Raw genomic sequence first — 17,624 nt, 5'->3', positions numbered from 1 at the left:
ATAAAAAATACATCCATGTCCTAATCTCTGGAAACTTTGAGTGTTCCTTTATGTGGCAAAGACTTGGCAGGTGTGATTGAATTAGAGCTCTTGAAATGGGATATTATCCTGGATGTCCAGATGGGCCCTAGTTGCAATCACAAGTACCCTTATAAGAGGGAGACAGAGGGAGATTTGTTACAGACAGAAGAAGAGAAGGAAATGTGACCACAGAGACAGAGATAAGTGATGCAGTCATGCAGTCATAAGGCAAGGGATGCTAATGGCCACCAGAAGCTGGAGGAGGCAAGGAACAGCTTTTCCTCCAGAGCCTGCAGAGGCTCTGCTGACATCTTGATTTCTGCCCAGTGATATTGCTTTTAGATTTCTAGCCTCTAGAATTGCGAGGAAACTAGTTTCTTCTGTTTTAGGTCACCAAGTTTATGGTACTTTGTTATAGCAGCTTCAAGAAACTAATACAAGGCATAGGTTTTTTCTCATACTTCCATGTCATCTTAGTGGGGTGTTGAAGGGCAGGCTAGGTAAATGCATGTGGTCTGTATACACCAGGAATAACCAGAAGCTTCTCAGTGTGTTTCTAACTGCTGTGAAGATGAGGAAAGGAGGGGAGAGTGGACATTTTGCCAGAATAGAAACTTTCCTGATGCTTTGGAGTGACTCACATGTCTCCGTGGGAGGGGTGGGGGGTGCTAGATTTCAGTCCCTTCATTTTTGGATTTGCAAGGAAGGAAGCATGCCCAAATGGCTGTCACTTATCTGGAATTTTTAGAAGTAGCCAACAAAAAGCATGAATTCTTGAACCAGTCCTAGCACTTGGATGAGTTGGGGATCAGGGGTAGGGAGGATGAGTTATAGCGCCCTTGTTACATTACTGTTCTGGTGAGGGAACTTTTACAACTCTCCATTTGAGCCCTGTAATTTCTTTCTACGTTACTGTCTTTGTGAGCCTTCATGAAGTCTAAATAAAGGAAGAGGGACTGCTGCTTCCCCACCTTCTTTTGCATGTTTAATGCTAATGATGCTTCCCACTTATGTTGTCTGCTTATGAGCCAAAGAATACAGAGAGCTGAGAGAGGGAGCATGGGTTAGAACTGGAGCATCTCAAGGGCAGCAGAGATGAAATGATGGAAGGTGTGTCTTCCTTTCACAGTTAACAAATATTTAGGTAGTCTCACAAAGAGTAAAACTCAGTACCAGAGCCTCTTTTGGAGGAAAGGGTAACCTTCACCTGGTCCCAGATCTTCTAAGAGTAATCATGATAGACAAGAAATTATCATGCAGTAGTAAAGTATGTTTCTGAAGGAGTTATTTCCAAATTTCTTGAATTCCTGGAAATTATAAGAATTAAGGCTAAAAGTTTAACATCTAGAATTTGCAACATTAAAATCTGTAAAAAGGCTATTATTCAGATTCTCTTGATACATTATTAAAGAAATAAATCTCAGAATTTATAACAAAATTGGGACTCAGATGTTTTGTGCAAATTTGATTTTTCTTTTCTTGGCGATGTATGTATAGGCCTTTAAAAATAATAATGGATAAGAGATGACACATAAAACCTAAATTGACAGGGTAAGCCAAACAAATAAAATTATATTAGACAGAAGCAAGAAGATGACCATTTTAGGCAGCATGCCCACTGGGCTGTAATTAGGTCTAATGCTGGTGTTTCTGGTACTTCATATGCTGCTAGTGGCCAGTGAAAGTTTAAAACACAATCAGAAACATATTCTGCAGTAATAAATTTTACTCTTGTGGCACAGAGACATGAATATACAAATTACTGACCACTAATTCAAAAAACCACTTCTCCCCAAACAAATGACTCTCTTTAACCAATATATTCCAGTGTCTTGCGACACTGAGAAAAGGTCCCTAATATCAAGAACTGTATTTGTCGAAAATTTACTGAATGGTGGATAAGCTGATTATTGCTCATGATAAAAGTGGGAAAGAAAGGTTGGAAAATACAGGGTGTGGGGAATCATAGGTGAAAAAGATGTGTGAGTAATAATGAGGGCTTAAGTCAATAGATGGCTAGAGTACTACATCTTGTCCTTAGAGAATTCACCGTTCCTTCCCTCCACTGCCTGCCTTGTTCAGAAAGATCTTAAGTTTACAGATATTTGCCATTGTGTGTGTGCTCATACGCATGTATGTGTATGTAGGAGAGGGTGGTGGAGAATGCAAGATAATATAATTTTGAAGAAAAACAGACAAAAGCAACACAAAGACATGGATATTAAAATGGAGCAAGAAATAACATTAATTTTTAAAAATGCCAACCACAAAGACCCACCAAGGGTCTCAAGTTTGTGTCTCATGTTTTAGAAGCTATTCAGAAAAGAAATATATGGATGGATAAAGTGGTACATATTATATAATATATTTTTGGCACTGAAGCTACAGAAGTGTCACTGAGGCTGGAGACAGGCAGGTATTTCCTGGAGCCTTAATGTAAATGACATGGTGTGATGTAATGAATGATATTCTCAGCAGAGTTCTCCTATGGTGTCGTGATACATCTCTGAGGGTTGTTGATTATCTAGGCTTCAGTGTAGATCAGTGGTGTCGTACCAACAGCAATTCAGCAAAATCATTCCTACCAGGGGCCATTACACTACAAACCATGTACACGGGCTGTGTATACAGCTGGAGGGAAGAACCAGAATTTGCTTCTGAAGCAAAAGTATCCTAGAAAGGAATCAGTAGAGCTTGCACTGCCTTTGTGGACCTTTGTGTTTCTTCAGTGTTTGAGAGTCAATAGATGACTAATTGTATTTTCTCATACAGAAAAGGAGATGACTTTCTGCATAAAAGCAAGAAAATGGAAAAGACTGAGGCTCATTATATACCTGTAAGCAACCTATCATCTACTTTCTTTATTAGTCGTATAGTCCCAGATGTAGACCTAGAATAGTTCTTTTTCTTCTGGATGAGTGGGTAATTATACAACCACAGGCTTAATGAGTATGGATAAAATACAAATACTCCTAAGACAATTCTCCCTGGGATCTATCCCCAGCCATCCGCAATGCACAACTCCGGAGGGTACCATTTAAATGGGATTTTATGTGACTGTCCAAGGGTGCCTGGAACTGTGTTCCCTGAAGCCCTAGGAAGACCTTTTGCCAAAGAGCTGGCATGAGGGTTAAAGTTTTCCCCCATTTCAAGCAGGGTAGAGTGCACACTGATGTTGGAAGAGGGATGATGATGCTCGCCCAAGTCAGCTGAGTCGTTTGTCGAGAAAATGGACCGAATTTCCATGAGGTGGTAGTGGAGTTGCAACAGCAACACAGACTAGGGGCTGGCCCAGTTGCCACAGGCTCTGTTGCACTGGTGGTTGTTAGACCTGCCCATAAATATAATTTCCAAAAAGTTAAAAGCATAACTCATACAAATCTGAATAGCTATCAATGATTTTACTCAACTCCTCAATTAATGAGGGAACCAGTAAGATGGAAAGCTGACTGCAAGAGAATTTTGAGAAACTGGGCGATTATAGGAAATTTAGTAAGAGAATGTTAGAATGAGGTTGTTAAGTTAGATTGGAAACTGGTTAATGGTCTCACATGCAATAAACTGTAACATAGGGGGTTATTGATTGGATAGAAATCATTTGGATAAAATTTCTTAATATTCCTTTTATAGGATCAATTGGCTGCACTCCTGACTCTTATCAAGAGATGCTAGGGGAGCCTGGGTGGCTCAGTCAGGCTTCCAACTTTCGCTCAGGTCATGATCTCACAGTCTGTGAGTTCGAGCCCCGCGTCGGGCTCTGTGCTGACAGCTCGGAGCCTGGAGCCTGCTCCGGATTCTGTGTCTCCATCTCTCTCTGACCCTCCCCTGCTCATGCTCTGTCTCTCTCTGTCTCAAAAATAAATAAAAATTAAAAAAGAGAGAGATGCTAGGCATCCTAATCACAGTAGAGCTCATTTAGCATTGGGATGCTGTTGGGTTTTTCATATTAGTTTTTATTAATTTTATCCTGAATGTGTACACAAAGTCTTCTAGGTAGGAGAGAGATTTTAAAAGTGTGTCAGCTCCTCATGCCCCAGAACTCATCTCTGGGCAATGTGATAAAAGGCCAAATAATCCTACTTGAGTGGCTGGACACTTCATAGGTGAGAGACGAGGAAAATTATTTTTCTCTGCTTCTAATGGGAAAGGAGGCAGCTGTTCCCCTCCCTTCCTGTCTCCTTGGAAACATAATGGGCCTGAATCCTCGCTCCAGCCCTTTGGTTTATAAATAAAATCCCTCCAGGAGCCAGAATGCCCTGTGTGTCTTGGCTTTTACCACCAAGAGATGTCTGCAAGTTCTGGGGCTCCTTCCTCCCTGAAATGTAAATACCTAGGGAGATAACACTCCAGTCTAGGCTGTAACCATTTGGGGTCTTTCTGGATCGGAGCAATTAACTCCATCAGTAGGGAAACAAATGGTTGCAGATCTAATCCTTATGGTATGTGAAACATGTTTCTAGGAGAAAGGAAAGCAAATATTTTTTCCTAAGGTTTTTCTGTCTTTATATTGTACACATTCTTGTGTCTCAGGGAGCTATGACTTTTTGCAGGAACAAATACTGTAGGCCCGTTGTTCTTAAAATGTGGTCTCTAGACCAGCAGCATCAGCATCACTGGGAAATTTTTAGAAATGCAAACTTTCAGGCATTATATTACACCAGACATACTGAATTAGAAACTCTGAGGTGGGTCCAGCAAGCTGTTTAATGAGCCCCCCAGGTGACTCTGGTACAGGTTACACTTTGAGAACCACTGCTGTGTGCCATGTGCTCATGAGCTAGTCCCAATATTCTTCTTCATTTCCTGCTGCTGTCTCTTTCCCACCTACCCTGCATTGGCAATTCTGTATCAGTGAACAAAGTCTGTCTGCTGCCATGATAAGTCTACCCTCATTCTAGTGGGTTTGGTAGTAACACGAGGAGTAAATTTACAGTTAGGAAGCATTTTAGTAGAAGGAGAAGGTTATGAGATTCCTGTTTCTGAAGGGGCTTAAAAATTAGATGAACAACCACCTAGTTTGAACAATTTAACTGTGGACACCTGAACAGCGGTGGGCTGGCCTAAAAGACTATAAACATTTTTAGTTTCCTCAAGGCAAACACTGTCTGGGAGGCTAAATGATAAAACAGTTTCCTGACTGAAGAGCAACTGAGCAGACCAGTCCTTGTAGATCAACCATGCAGAAAGCACACTCAATCTGCTCTATTTTAGATTGCATCACTACATTTAGGAAACAATAATGACTACTTTTAAATGCTTCATTGATATTTTGTGCTTTTAATTGGTTGGAATTCTAGTGTCATCAATCTCTCTAGATACTAGAATTTTTAAAGGTGTTCAGTGGTGTCTACCAGTTGACTTCTCATACCTTCACGGGGGGGGGGGGGGCGGACATCAGAAATCCCTTTATCTGCAAATCATGTATTCTTTTACACAAAAGCGGGCTCAATCGGAACATTGAGAACTCTCTGATAGCAGAGAAACCACTCCTTTGCTCAGACAATCTTTCCTTCTGGAAAATTAGTTAATGACATCAGAATATATAAAATTTCATCTCTAAAGTCCCCAAATTATCTCTTGAAATTCCCTTGCAGCTTTATGAATCTAAGCAAACGGAACATGTGGGATCAATTGCAAACATTTCCAAAATTCTTGTTATATTTCCATGAACATAAATCTGATTTGCTTGGCTTTGTGACAAGGATCATAAGAATTAATCCACAACAGAGAAGAAACACATAGTAAGGAAAATACAATTACCAGCATGTGTGTTTCTGCGCAGCAGCATTCATGTTGACCCAAGAGCAAATGTGACATAAGAAAAATGTGATAAGGGAAAAAAGAGGCTAAATTTAGATAATGCAATGTCACTTAAGATCAAAGAGGGAGTAGTCCAGTATAAATGCCAACACATGCACCATAAAGGCTTCAGAAATAGAGCATGTTTCCTTGTTACTTGTGATGCACGAGTATCACCCACTTCCGTAAGTGGGATTGTTTTTACGGATTGCTGAACCATTCGTTGCAGTACCACACTCTTTGTTGCTTCTGAGATTGGTTTGAAAGGAGCAGTCATTACTTTAAAAATTGCCCGTGTTTATTCAGGTTTCTGTGGCCATTTTGTTGAAGCTTTCAAAAGATGTTCCAAATATGAATATCCAAATCTGTGCAAAGTACACTCATCTATTTTTTTTTTCCTTTCCTTTTGAGGGCTTGCTCTTGGGAGGAAAAACAGCTGGAACTTCCCTAGAAAGGGAACTTCTCTATATGATGACTCAGTCAGTTCTCATTCTCCTTCTACTCACTTTGCTGGTGTCTGTTTTTCTTTGGCTTTGAGACTGACTGTTCAACACACCAAATCATGGAAAGTCACTTTAGCTCTTTAGTTTAGGGGGGATTTTTGGGTTGGCTAGATGGGCCCGTAGACATTCTTTACCAAATTCTCTGCTGGGGAGAGACAGTCTGCCCATACCTCCTTCAGGTCAATTAAAAACACTTTTGTGTAACATGACCCTACTGGGTTGGGTATGCTGACTGTGGCCTGGTGCTTCGCCTAAATGCAAGCCCATCCACACTGTCTCCAAAAGGAAAATCATAGCAAGGGTTGGCAGCCATTTAGATCATGGACTTGTAACCACCGTGATGTGATATTCCCTTCACTCACTCCAGCCTCGCCCACATCTGCTCTGAGGGTCTGGTGTTCTTCCTTGAAGATTTTCCTTTTTCACCAATGATGTTGGTACACAAACTCTGTGTGTGTGTGTGTGTGTGTGTGTGTGTGTGTGTGTGTGTGTGTGTGTGTCCTCTTTCCATGATTCTGGGTGAGGATTCAGATGCAACCTTTCTAGTACTCCTTTGCTTTCTGGACCCAAAACAGAACACAGGATCTGTGATTTTTAATGGTTTAAAAACTAATTATCATGAGGGGAAAATAAACAGGATAATAACTTGAGCAAACTCCAAGAAGGAAAAAGTGGTTTGGAAATCTGTCAAAAGACCTTAAGGCCTTTATCATCCTCCATTTTTCTTATCGCCTTCCTTGAAGACCAGTTCCGTAGCAGCAGAAGTACGTCTTTGTGTCTTATGAGCTAAGGACCCAAAAAAGAAGTCCTGATACAGCAAAGGAATGAAAGTTGTTGGCTACAGAATACATTTTACTAAAAACATGCTCAGCCAAAGGGTGGAGGAGACATGGATTTGGTTATACAATTGATTTCTAAAAATTAACTTAAGTCTCTGTAGTAGGGTTTCTTAATTAAAGCAGAGCCTAGAAAATAGAAAGCAAATTCCATTTTTTTACTGAAACAGAGCAGAATGTAACCTTGCCTTGCAGCTAAAAATAAAGGGCTGAGGTGATTCCTGAGGGTGTCTTTGTAGATTCAGTACCATCATAACTAAGATTTACAAATACCACATTCTATACTGCTTCAAGAAAACCAGGGTGATCATCTTCCTGTCTGCTCCATTGTCCTTTTGACTTGTGTAATTTGTATACTTGTGTGCTATAACTATTTATCCTTCTTTTCCACCTAGCACAGTTTCAATGACTTCTGGAAATATGTTTCTCTGTGATTGCCTGGCATTCAGTGATATGCCCCAGACCTTATATTGTGCTCGTCCTTAGGAAAGAAACTAATGCTAACTATAAAGTTAACTATAGCACAGTAAACCATCCACACTTTATGGCTCTAAGTTTTTATTCTTGGCAGTATAAATATGCTTGGTAGTTAATTTTACATCAGGCTGCAACCCAAGAGTTTGTGTCTGACAGCTTTAAATAGAGAAAATGAGTATTTTTAAAACAACCCAGCAACTATTGGTATGAATCAAGTAATTTTGGGCTACAAATGGATAGTGAGTAAAATCTACTCTATTCTGCAATTTTGTTGCGACTACCTGCTCCTGTCATGAAAGGAAAAGTGGGCATTAAATTTAGAACACACACTTTTTTCGCTGTGAGGGTGCCTTTAAGACCTTGTCCTCACCTACACTGAAGCAGGTGAGAGGAGAGTTCTTGAACTGAGCTTCTCTTTGGCTTCCTGAGTACCAGGCTGCCCGGGATGGTGAAGCAGGAGGAAGCAGGAAAGACCCGAATTTGACTTCCTGTCTTAGGCCTAACACTAGAACCTACCTCACGGGGTACCCGTTAAGATTAAATGAGAAATGCATATAAAATTCTTAGCACAGAGCTGGCACATCCCACTCAGCAAATGTTCTACCCATCATTATTATTGGCTGTGTCCTCGGGCAATTTACATAAACTTTCTGAGTCTCAGTTTCCTCATCTGCAAGATTCAGAATGTATGAATCCTTACTTTATCATTGTTGAGTTGTAAAGACAAGGATATACACTGAGGGTACAGAGTCAGTCCTCGCTATCTGTTGGTTCCCTCTCCTGAGGAATTCCAAAGAATGTAGCTTTTCTGTGCTGGACCTAGAAATGTTACTATGTAAATATTTCATTGGTAGGATGCCAGCAGGAAGCAACTTTGTTTCATTATTTATTTTTACTTTGTCCTTGAGCCTTTTCTGTCTGATGTCCCTTCTCCACTCCAGGAAGCTATCTTGGGCAGATCTCATAGACTTCCAGGCATTTTCAGGAATTAGAGACAGTCTCAAGTTCAGATGTTAGAAAGTTCTATCTTGTTTAAATCCTTTGTCTCTTACCCAATTAAAAACTTCCCAGGCTTGGAAACCCATAATGGGCATGGGGACCACAGTTTGCCTGTTGATTACCCCTCCTGGGATTTTCACCTCTTCATCCCTATCCTTGAAGTTGTTTGCCCTCTTCCCACCCTCACCCTGGAAGAACCACAGAGGGGGCAGGGGGCATTGGAGTATAAACTGGCCAAGCTGGTGGTATCCTGGAATAGTAGTTGCCTAAATATTCTTTCTTCCTCTCACAGGGCACTCTAGTGTGTTCTTGGGCAGCTTTACTGTAGGGAACCTTCCATCTGCATTTCCTCGGTGCAGGTGATGTTTGCCTTACTGATGCTTTCTGATTGCTTCCAGGTCCAGCCTCTGGTGGTGCACTGCACCCTCCTTCTCGGGGAGCCAGTTCCCTGTGGATCATGCTCTTTCCTGCCACTGGTGGGTGTGTGCCTTCTCCACCAGGGCTCCCCTCACCCTCCATCAGGGCCAGCTGATGTCTTCAGGAGACAGTCGTAAGCCAAGCTCTGTGACCTCCTATTCCTGGGGGAGATGATCAGTTTCTCCCAAGATCTCCCTCCCCCATGCTCTGCTGCAGGCTTATGCTGGAGCCTGTGAGGCCTCTTGACTTAGCACTGGTGCCCTGTCTCCTTGTCCTCATCTTCTGTCATAGATACGTGAGGGTGGTCGTGGGTGGGTGTTTGATGGGTATAGAGCCAGTGTGATGGTGAATTCAGTGTAAATGGTCTCACAGCTCAGCTTTGGTATATGAACTCTTAATACCCACTGTCTTTAGCTTTGGGCCTAAGCTGAGACTTGTAAGCAACAGGGACAGATGCACTTAAAATCTGGTTACATTAAGAACAAACAAACAACAGCAACAGCAGACTGTAAACATAAAGAACACACTAGTGGTTGCCAGAAGGCAGGAAAGGTGGGGATAGGCAAAATAGATGAAGGGGATTAAGAGGTACAAAGTTCCAGTTATGAAATAAATAAGTCATAGGGATGAAAAGTACAGCATAGGGAATACAGTTAATAATATAACTGTGTTTGATGACACATGGTAGCTATACTTATTGCGGTGAACATTTCATAATGTTATAATTGTCAAATCATTATGTTGTATACCTAATACTAATATAATATTATTTGTCAACTACATTTTAATTAAAAATTTAAAAAATGAGGGACGCCTGGGTGGCGCAGTCGGTTGAGCGTCCGACTTCAGCTCAGGTCACGATCTCACAGTTCGTGAGTTTGAGCCCCGCGTCGGCTCTGTGCTGACAGCTCAGAGCCTGGAGCCTGTTTCCGATTCTGTGTCTCCCTCTCTCTCTGCCCCTCCCCCACCCACGCACTGTCTCTCTCTTTCAAATATAAATAAACATTAAAAAAGTTAAAAAAAATTAAAAAAAAATTTTTTTAACGTTTATTTATTTTTGGGACAGAGAGAGACAGAGCATGAACGGGGGAGGGGCAGAGAGAGAGGGAGACACAGAATCGGAAACAGGCTCCAGGCTCTGAGCTGTCAGCACAGAGCCCGACGCGGGGCTCAAACTCACGAACTGTGAGATCGTGACCTGAGCTGAAGTCGGACGCTCAACCGACTGCGCCACCCAGGCGTCCCTAAAAAATTTTTTTAAATGAAAAAGAACAACCTCAGTTTTGTTCCATTTATTTTGAGAGGGAATAAAAACCCTATCTACACATTACAATTTACACATTAAGACATAAATAAGAAAGTGATTATTCGAGTTACAAAAGCACACATCTTAAATTCTTTATAAATGCTAGTTATTAATTAAGAGTTTGTTTAAATATCATTAATTATTTCACAGAGGCTAGAGAAATCACTAAATTAAAAATTTTTTTGAGGAGCCATGCCTAAGGAGATAAATAAGAAACTTAAAAATTTCTGGAGTAGAAGGGACACATAAGTCAGTAGGGATACAATGCAATTCTTTTAAAAGGCCCATATTTTCAGAAAAACCCTATATATCTTATACAGGTAGACTGGTATAATTTTTCTCCCAGGCATCATAAATGGTTAAACAAAAACCCCCACTGAACTATACAATCTTACCTTGCCTTGCCTTACCATGCAACCTACTGTAGCCATTCATCCACTGTGCATGACATCATCACCCTTTCAAAATTCCTGCTGTAACACACTACTTTCTGATTTATCTGCCCATCCCTAGCCCCAATAAACTGGAAGTTTTTGTTTGATAGGGTTTTGCCAAAGCCTAGAATAGTGATTGGCTCACTATTCTAGTTCAATGAATATTTGTTAGATGAACAAATATCTAACTCTTATCCTCGTTAGACTTTTGTTGATGTATCTTCAAACCTTTATTGAGTTATTACCATGTATTTGGCATTGTGCTACATGCTGAAATTTTAAGACAAATAAGTCACACTCCCTGCATGGAAGGAGTTAAACATTTAAACAAATAATGACAATATGTTGGGATATATAATTTTGGGAAGGTCATTTTGCCTCTCTGGGCTTTAGTTTTCTCTTGTATAAAATAAAAGTATCAAACCAGATGATCTTAATAGCTGTTTTCATCTTATGAAATATGTGTTGTGTTCATGATATATGTGCACAAATATTTCTTATTCATTATTTCTCCACTGGAAGAAATGAGTGGCAGGAACCGGGAATAGGCTGTTATTGGTTTGTGATCAGTAAATAACGTGGGCCCTAAGGGTGTGGCATTGCCATATTGCAGACATTTCAGAAAAAAACCAGTCTCTTGTTTTGGTCCCGATGTAATCCCATCCAGGTGTAAGCCAAAAGGAAAAAACCTCCATGATAAGTGCAATACAATAATAAATCCAAATAAGTATAGGAAAAGAAACTGAAGTTTATTAAAAAAATTTTTTTCAAGTAAACTCTACACAACATGTGGGGCTCAAACTCACGATCCCGAGATGAAGGGTTGTTGCGTGCTCCACCGATTGAACCAGCCAGGAACCCTGAAACTGAAGTTTATTGGGCAACATTTAAGTGGCAATTCTTGTTTGTCTTTTAAGTATACAAGAAATACATAATCCAGTCAACATAAAAAGTATAGAACAAAAAGCAAAAGAAGACCGTTTTTTCTTTTGACTTTCGAATAGCATTTAATGGATGAAGTAGCACATTTGTTTTCTATGCTGCAAAACAATATTACCACAAGCTTAATGGCTTAAATCAACACACATCTATTTCCTCTGGGTTTCTGTGGGTCAGCAGCCCAGGCGTGGCTTAGCAGGACTGCTGCTCTGTCTCTCACAAGAATGAAATCAAGATGTGAGCTGAGACAGCGGGTATACACCAACACACAACTGATTCAGGCTTTCATGGAGCTGTAACCCTAGTGACGATAAATACATGATATACTGTCAGGGGAGGGGGGGCGGTGCAGAGACCTGTCCCGCCAGTGAGGATGCTGGTGGCTGTGGATGTTCACGTAGAGTACAGGGCCACAGAGGACATGAAGGGCATCTGAGCTGGAACTAGGCCAGGCTCCATCTTGTCCTCTCTACATCTGTTCCCCCTCCCCTTCCTCCTTTCCCCCTCCTCCCCCTCTGCCTCCCCTTCACGTCCCCCTTTCACTTCCTCTCCACTCCCCTCCTCCTCCTTTTGCAAAAAGCCTTCTTCACTACCATCTCCTATTTCCTGTCTGAAGTTGAGGGTTTGCTGTGTAGCCTTCCAGATGTTATCTCTGTGTACATATATGTGTATGTGAAAATATGTAGGATTCTTTTGGGGGTTTTATATTGTAAATGTTTTCTGATTTTTGCTTTTTTCCTCACATAAAACATATTTTGGGAATCCACATAGGTAAATAGATCTGCCTCATTCTTGTTATCTATTGTATTATACTCACAAAGTAGTTGTATAGCTCATCATTTTGCTATTAAGGGATATTTAGGTTATTTGCTATTGTTCACTTTTTCAAACAGTGTTTCGGTGATCTTTAAACATGCATCTTGTGCCTATTGCTGAAGAATGGACACCTTGAAGTGATACTTCATTTGAAGTGGTCAAATGGTAGGTACCTTTAAAATTTTAGAAGATACTGTCTTATGACCCTCCAAAAAGGCTACAGTAATTTGCATCTCCACTACTGGATCTAACAGTACCCATTTGCTCACAGCCCTGCCAACACTCAATATTATCAATCTTTTAAATTTGGGGATTAAATTTTAAAATCTTTTAAATTTTTGTTCTAATTTGTGTTTAGTTTGGAGTCTTCTGATACTTGGCAAAGTTAAACATCTTTCCATGTATTTATTGGCTATCTATATAATTATGTAGATAATTCACTGAATTCTTTCATTTATCATTTCTTTTTTTTCTATTGGTCTGGCTGTGTTTTTCTTAATGAATTTTAGAAATTCTTAATATTCTATTGCTATCAATTCTTTGCATATTATATATGTTGGAAATATTTCCTTCCACTTTGTTGTTTATTTTGAATTTCAAACATATTACTTGCTACTCAAAAGTGATGAGGTGGTAGGGAGGAGTGGCCAAAATGGTCTTGCTATTTAGTATGGCAAGATATTCTGAGCTCATCTTGTATATTTTTTCCCCTGGACCAAACAGAATCAAACATTTTTCTAATGCAATCTTATAAATAACAAAACTGATGCTTCTTTGTAGCTCATTCTAGCTTTTTGTATTTTTTTCTTTTCAAATCATTTTCTAGTAAAACTGAGAAAACCACATAAAATAAATACAATTCATGAATTGCATAGGCACCTTTGTAACCATCATGCCAGGTCAAGAAATGAAACATGTGTCTCCCATATGCTTGGACCCTGTCACAATCACCTCTTTCTAATAACAACAAAAAAGACATTATACTGACATTACCACCTTGTTGAATTTTAAAGAACAGTGTGTCACTGGGGTGCTTGGGTGGCTCAGTTGGTTGAATGTCCAACTTCGGCTCAGGTCATGATCCTACGGTTCGTGAGTTCAAGCCCTGCATTGGGCTCTGTGCTGACAGCTTGGAGCCTGGAGCCTGCTTTGGAATCTGTGACTCTCTCTTTTCTCTGCCCCTCTTCCGTTCATGCTATGTCTTTTTCTGTCTTTCAAAAAATAAATAAGTGTTAAAAAAATTTTTTTAAAGTGTATCACTACTGTACATTTTTCCAGACATTATAATTTAGTCATGCCCACTTTTTAAGAAATTGGATGTGCCATTCAAATTTTTTAATCCACAAATTCCATCTTCAGTTTTTTCTGTTTTCTTACAACTTCATTTGTGGAAAGACCAGAATTGTTTGACTTGTAGAGTTTCCCACAGTCTGGATGCTGCTGATTGCACACTCATGGTGCATTTAAACACATTTTTCTATCTATGTGTTTCTTGCAAATTGACAGTTGGATCCAGAGCTTAGAAATCTGGAACTGGTCAGAAATCTGGTTTAATCCGCTTGATAGGGGCTGGATTCTGTCACTAGGAGGCTTGTAATATTTGGGTGTCTCTTTTTTCTGATGGTAATAGCCACTGGTCCTTATGCCCAGATCCATTAATAAATTGGAGGTTGCCAAATGATAATATTCAATGTTATTATTTACTTTCCATAATAAATACTGTTGAAATACTGTTATAAATACTGCTTCTCTTCATTTACTATTTGGTTATCTAGTGATGTACGTTGTACAGTGAAGAGGTCCTTAATATTTGATTCTTTCCATTTATTTAACATTTTTTCAGATAAAGATTTTACCCTCTAGCATCTTCCAAAGGTATCCAATTAAGTTTTAATATTATTATGAGCTAATGAATTTAAATATTTTTGATGGGTTTCAATCTATTGTAATTATTCTCCTTATGAAGTTCAAATTTTCCTAATTGTGGCTGGTGAGAGCCTCTACAAACTGTCTTTGGTATCCTTTGATATGACCCTAGTCTTAGATCACATCCTTGTTATTTGGTATGGGCATTAATTTTCCAAGGCTGCTATAACAAGTACTACAAACTTGATGGTTTAAAACAACACACGATTGTTTTTTTATAACCCCATAGGTCAGAGGTCTGAAATTTTTTTCCTGGACCAAAATCAAGGTGTCAGCAGGGCAATTCTCCTTCCAGTAGCTCTTTTGGAAAACCACGTTTCTGGCCTTTTCCAGCTTCTAGAGGAATTCTTGTATTCCATGGCTTATGTCCCCTTCTGCCATCTTCAAAACCAGCAGCATTTCATCTTGCTTCAGTTTGCACCTTGCCTTTTCTCTTCTGCATCCAATTTCCCTCTTAAAAGGCCCTCATAGATAAACCAGGATAATCTCCCCATCTCAAACATTTTAACTTAATCCCACCTGTAAAGTCCCTTTTGCTACATGAGGTAACATTCACGGGTCCCAGGGATTAAGACTAGGTATTTTGTTTTAACTTTTTGAGGGACTTCCATACTGTTTTCCACAGTGACTGCACCACTTTGCATTCCCACCAACAATGCAATTGGGTTCCTTTTTCTCTTTATCCTTGCCAACACTTGTTTCTTGTGTTTTTGATTTTAGCCATTCTGACGGGTATGACATGATATCTCATTGTGGTTTTGATTTGCATATCTCTGATGATGAGTGATGTTGAGAATCTTGTCATGGGTCTGTTGGCCATCTGGAAGTCTTCTTTGGAGAAATGTCTGCTCATGCCTTCTGCCCATTTTTCCCTTGGATTATTTATTTTTTGGGTGTTGAGTTGTATATGTTTTTCATATATTTTTGATACTAACCCTTTATTAGATATGTCATTTGCAAATATCTTCTCCCATTCAATAGGTTGTCTTTTTGTTGATTGTTTCCTTTGCTGTAGAAAAGCTTTTTATTTTGATGTCGTCCCAATAGTTTATTTTTGTTTTTATTTCCCTTGCTTCAGGAGACATATCTAGAAAAATGTTGCTTCAGACAGCATCAGAGAAATTACTTCTAGGATTTAAAAAAAAATTTTTTTTAAATTTTATTTACTCCTGAGAGAGAGACAGGGGGTAAGTGGGAAAGGAGCAGAGAGAAGGAGACACAGAATCTGAAGCAGGCTCTAGGCTCTGAGCTGTCAGCACAGAGCCCGACGTGGGGCTCAAACACATCAACTGCGAGATCATGACCTGAAGTCAGTGCCGAAGTCAGACACTTACTGACTGAGCCACCCAGGCACCCCGACTTCTAGGATTTTTATGGTTTCAGGTCTCACATTTAGGTCTTTGATCTGTTTTGAGTTTATTTTTGTGTTTGGTGTAAGAAACATGCCTTCTACATGTCGCTGTCCAGTTTCCCAACACCATTCGTTGAAGAGACTGTCTTTTTCCCATTGCATTTTCTTTTGTCATGAGTTTGTTTCAGGGGTTTCTATCCTATTCCATTGATCAATGTGTCTATTTTTATGCTAGTACCATACTGTTTTGATTACAGTTTTGTAGTATAACTTGAAATCCGGAATTGGGATACCTCCAGCTTTGTTTTCCTTTTTCAAGATTGTTTTGGCTATTCAGGGTCTTTTATGGTTCCATACAAATTTTAGGATTATTTTTTCTAGTTCTGTGAAGCATACTTATCATGATACGTACTAAGTAATACTATATTGTACACCTGAAGGTAATATAGTACTTTATGTTAACTGTATTGGAATTAAAATTAAAAACTTACAATGGGGCATCTGTGCAGCTCAGCTGATTGTGTCTGACTTTTGATTTTGGCTCAGGTCATGATCCCAGGGTCATGGGATCGAGCCCTACATTGGGCTCTACACTGAGCATGGAGCCTGCTTAAGATTTTCTCTTTCTCTCCCTCTGCCCCTCTCCCCAGCTTGCTCTCTCTCTCTCACTAAAATAAAAAAAATCTTAAAAAAAATTTAAAAAATAAATTAAAAACTAGTAAAAAATACTAGATATTTTGGGGAGCCATTATTCAACCTACTCCAGTATGGCAAGCTATTCCAGGGCCAACTATCTAGTACATTCCCTGCCTGGAGCTAGAATCACTGTTTCTCCATGTACCTCTAATTTCTTTTAGTAGGAGGTGTTATTTCAGGATCACAATCTGGGACCAGGGTCACTCGTTGCTATCAGTTGGTCATTGTTTCCAGGACTTTTCAGGGGACAGAATTCATTCTGATATTTTCAATTCAAATTCAAGATTTAATGACTTTTACTTGACATCTTATAGAATACATCTGAATCTCCTGCCTTCCACACTGAGTTCTTAAGAACTGATTCTCATAGGCACAGATGATGATAAAATTAGAACATCTTCTATACACATTAATTTCAGAATGATGACACTAATACTACCACTACCTCCAATATGATTTCTGTTTCAGCAAATGTTCTCCCCAATATTCCCCCATTAAAAAAAAGTGGTTTTGTTATATCTACATTGTCAGATCACATAGCCATGGCATACTTTAATTTCTCCTCCTTAATTCTTATTTAGTCATAATCCTACAAGCAAGTATATATTTAATGCCCACCCACAATCTTTATATAGATGTCTTTCTAGATTTTTAGATTATATACAATTGTTCTGCAGGATAGGGTCATGGAAATAATGTTCTCTGAATTCTTGCATGTTGATAACATCTTGTGTGTGAATTTTATACTTGAAAGTCAGTTTTACTAGATAAAATACCTAGGCTTGCACTTTCTTTCCTTGAATAACATGCATACTTTTTTTTTTCCTTCTGGTGCAAAGGTTGCTGTTGAGAATTTGATTGTAATTTAACTTTTTCCCTTAAAAAGTTATATTCTTTTTGCTTAGATACTCAAGTCATTTTTTCCCCTCTAAAGTCTAGTAGTTTTATAAGAATGTGTCTTGCAGTTGGTCATTCTGGGTCATTATTCTCATGTAAATTGTATACTTTTAATCTTTTTTACTTCTAGTTCAGGAAAGTTTTTATGAAATATATGCTTTTGTATTTGTTGTGTTTACTTGTTTGGTTTTAATATTCAAGCAATCT

At 39.3% G+C, this 17,624-nt stretch overlaps 1 long non-coding RNA gene across 1 annotated transcript in view; it reads left to right on the top strand.

Annotated features, from left to right (window-relative positions):
• LOC106973158 (uncharacterized) overlaps nt 1–17,624 on the top strand; it is a 196,546-nt gene that overhangs the window by 68,608 nt on the left and 110,314 nt on the right. Inside the window, exons 6-7 of the long non-coding RNA XR_008300091.1 lie at nt 2,794–2,857; nt 12,625–12,712. This is a non-coding gene — a long non-coding RNA (uncharacterized LOC106973158). The remainder of the gene's footprint in view (nt 1–2,793; nt 2,858–12,624; nt 12,713–17,624) is intronic.

Source organism: Acinonyx jubatus, chromosome A1, assembly GCF_027475565.1.
Source record: "Acinonyx jubatus isolate Ajub_Pintada_27869175 chromosome A1, VMU_Ajub_asm_v1.0, whole genome shotgun sequence".
Lineage (NCBI taxonomy): Eukaryota > Metazoa > Chordata > Mammalia > Carnivora > Felidae > Acinonyx > Acinonyx jubatus.
This window is presented reverse-complemented; position numbering and strand designations above follow the sequence as displayed.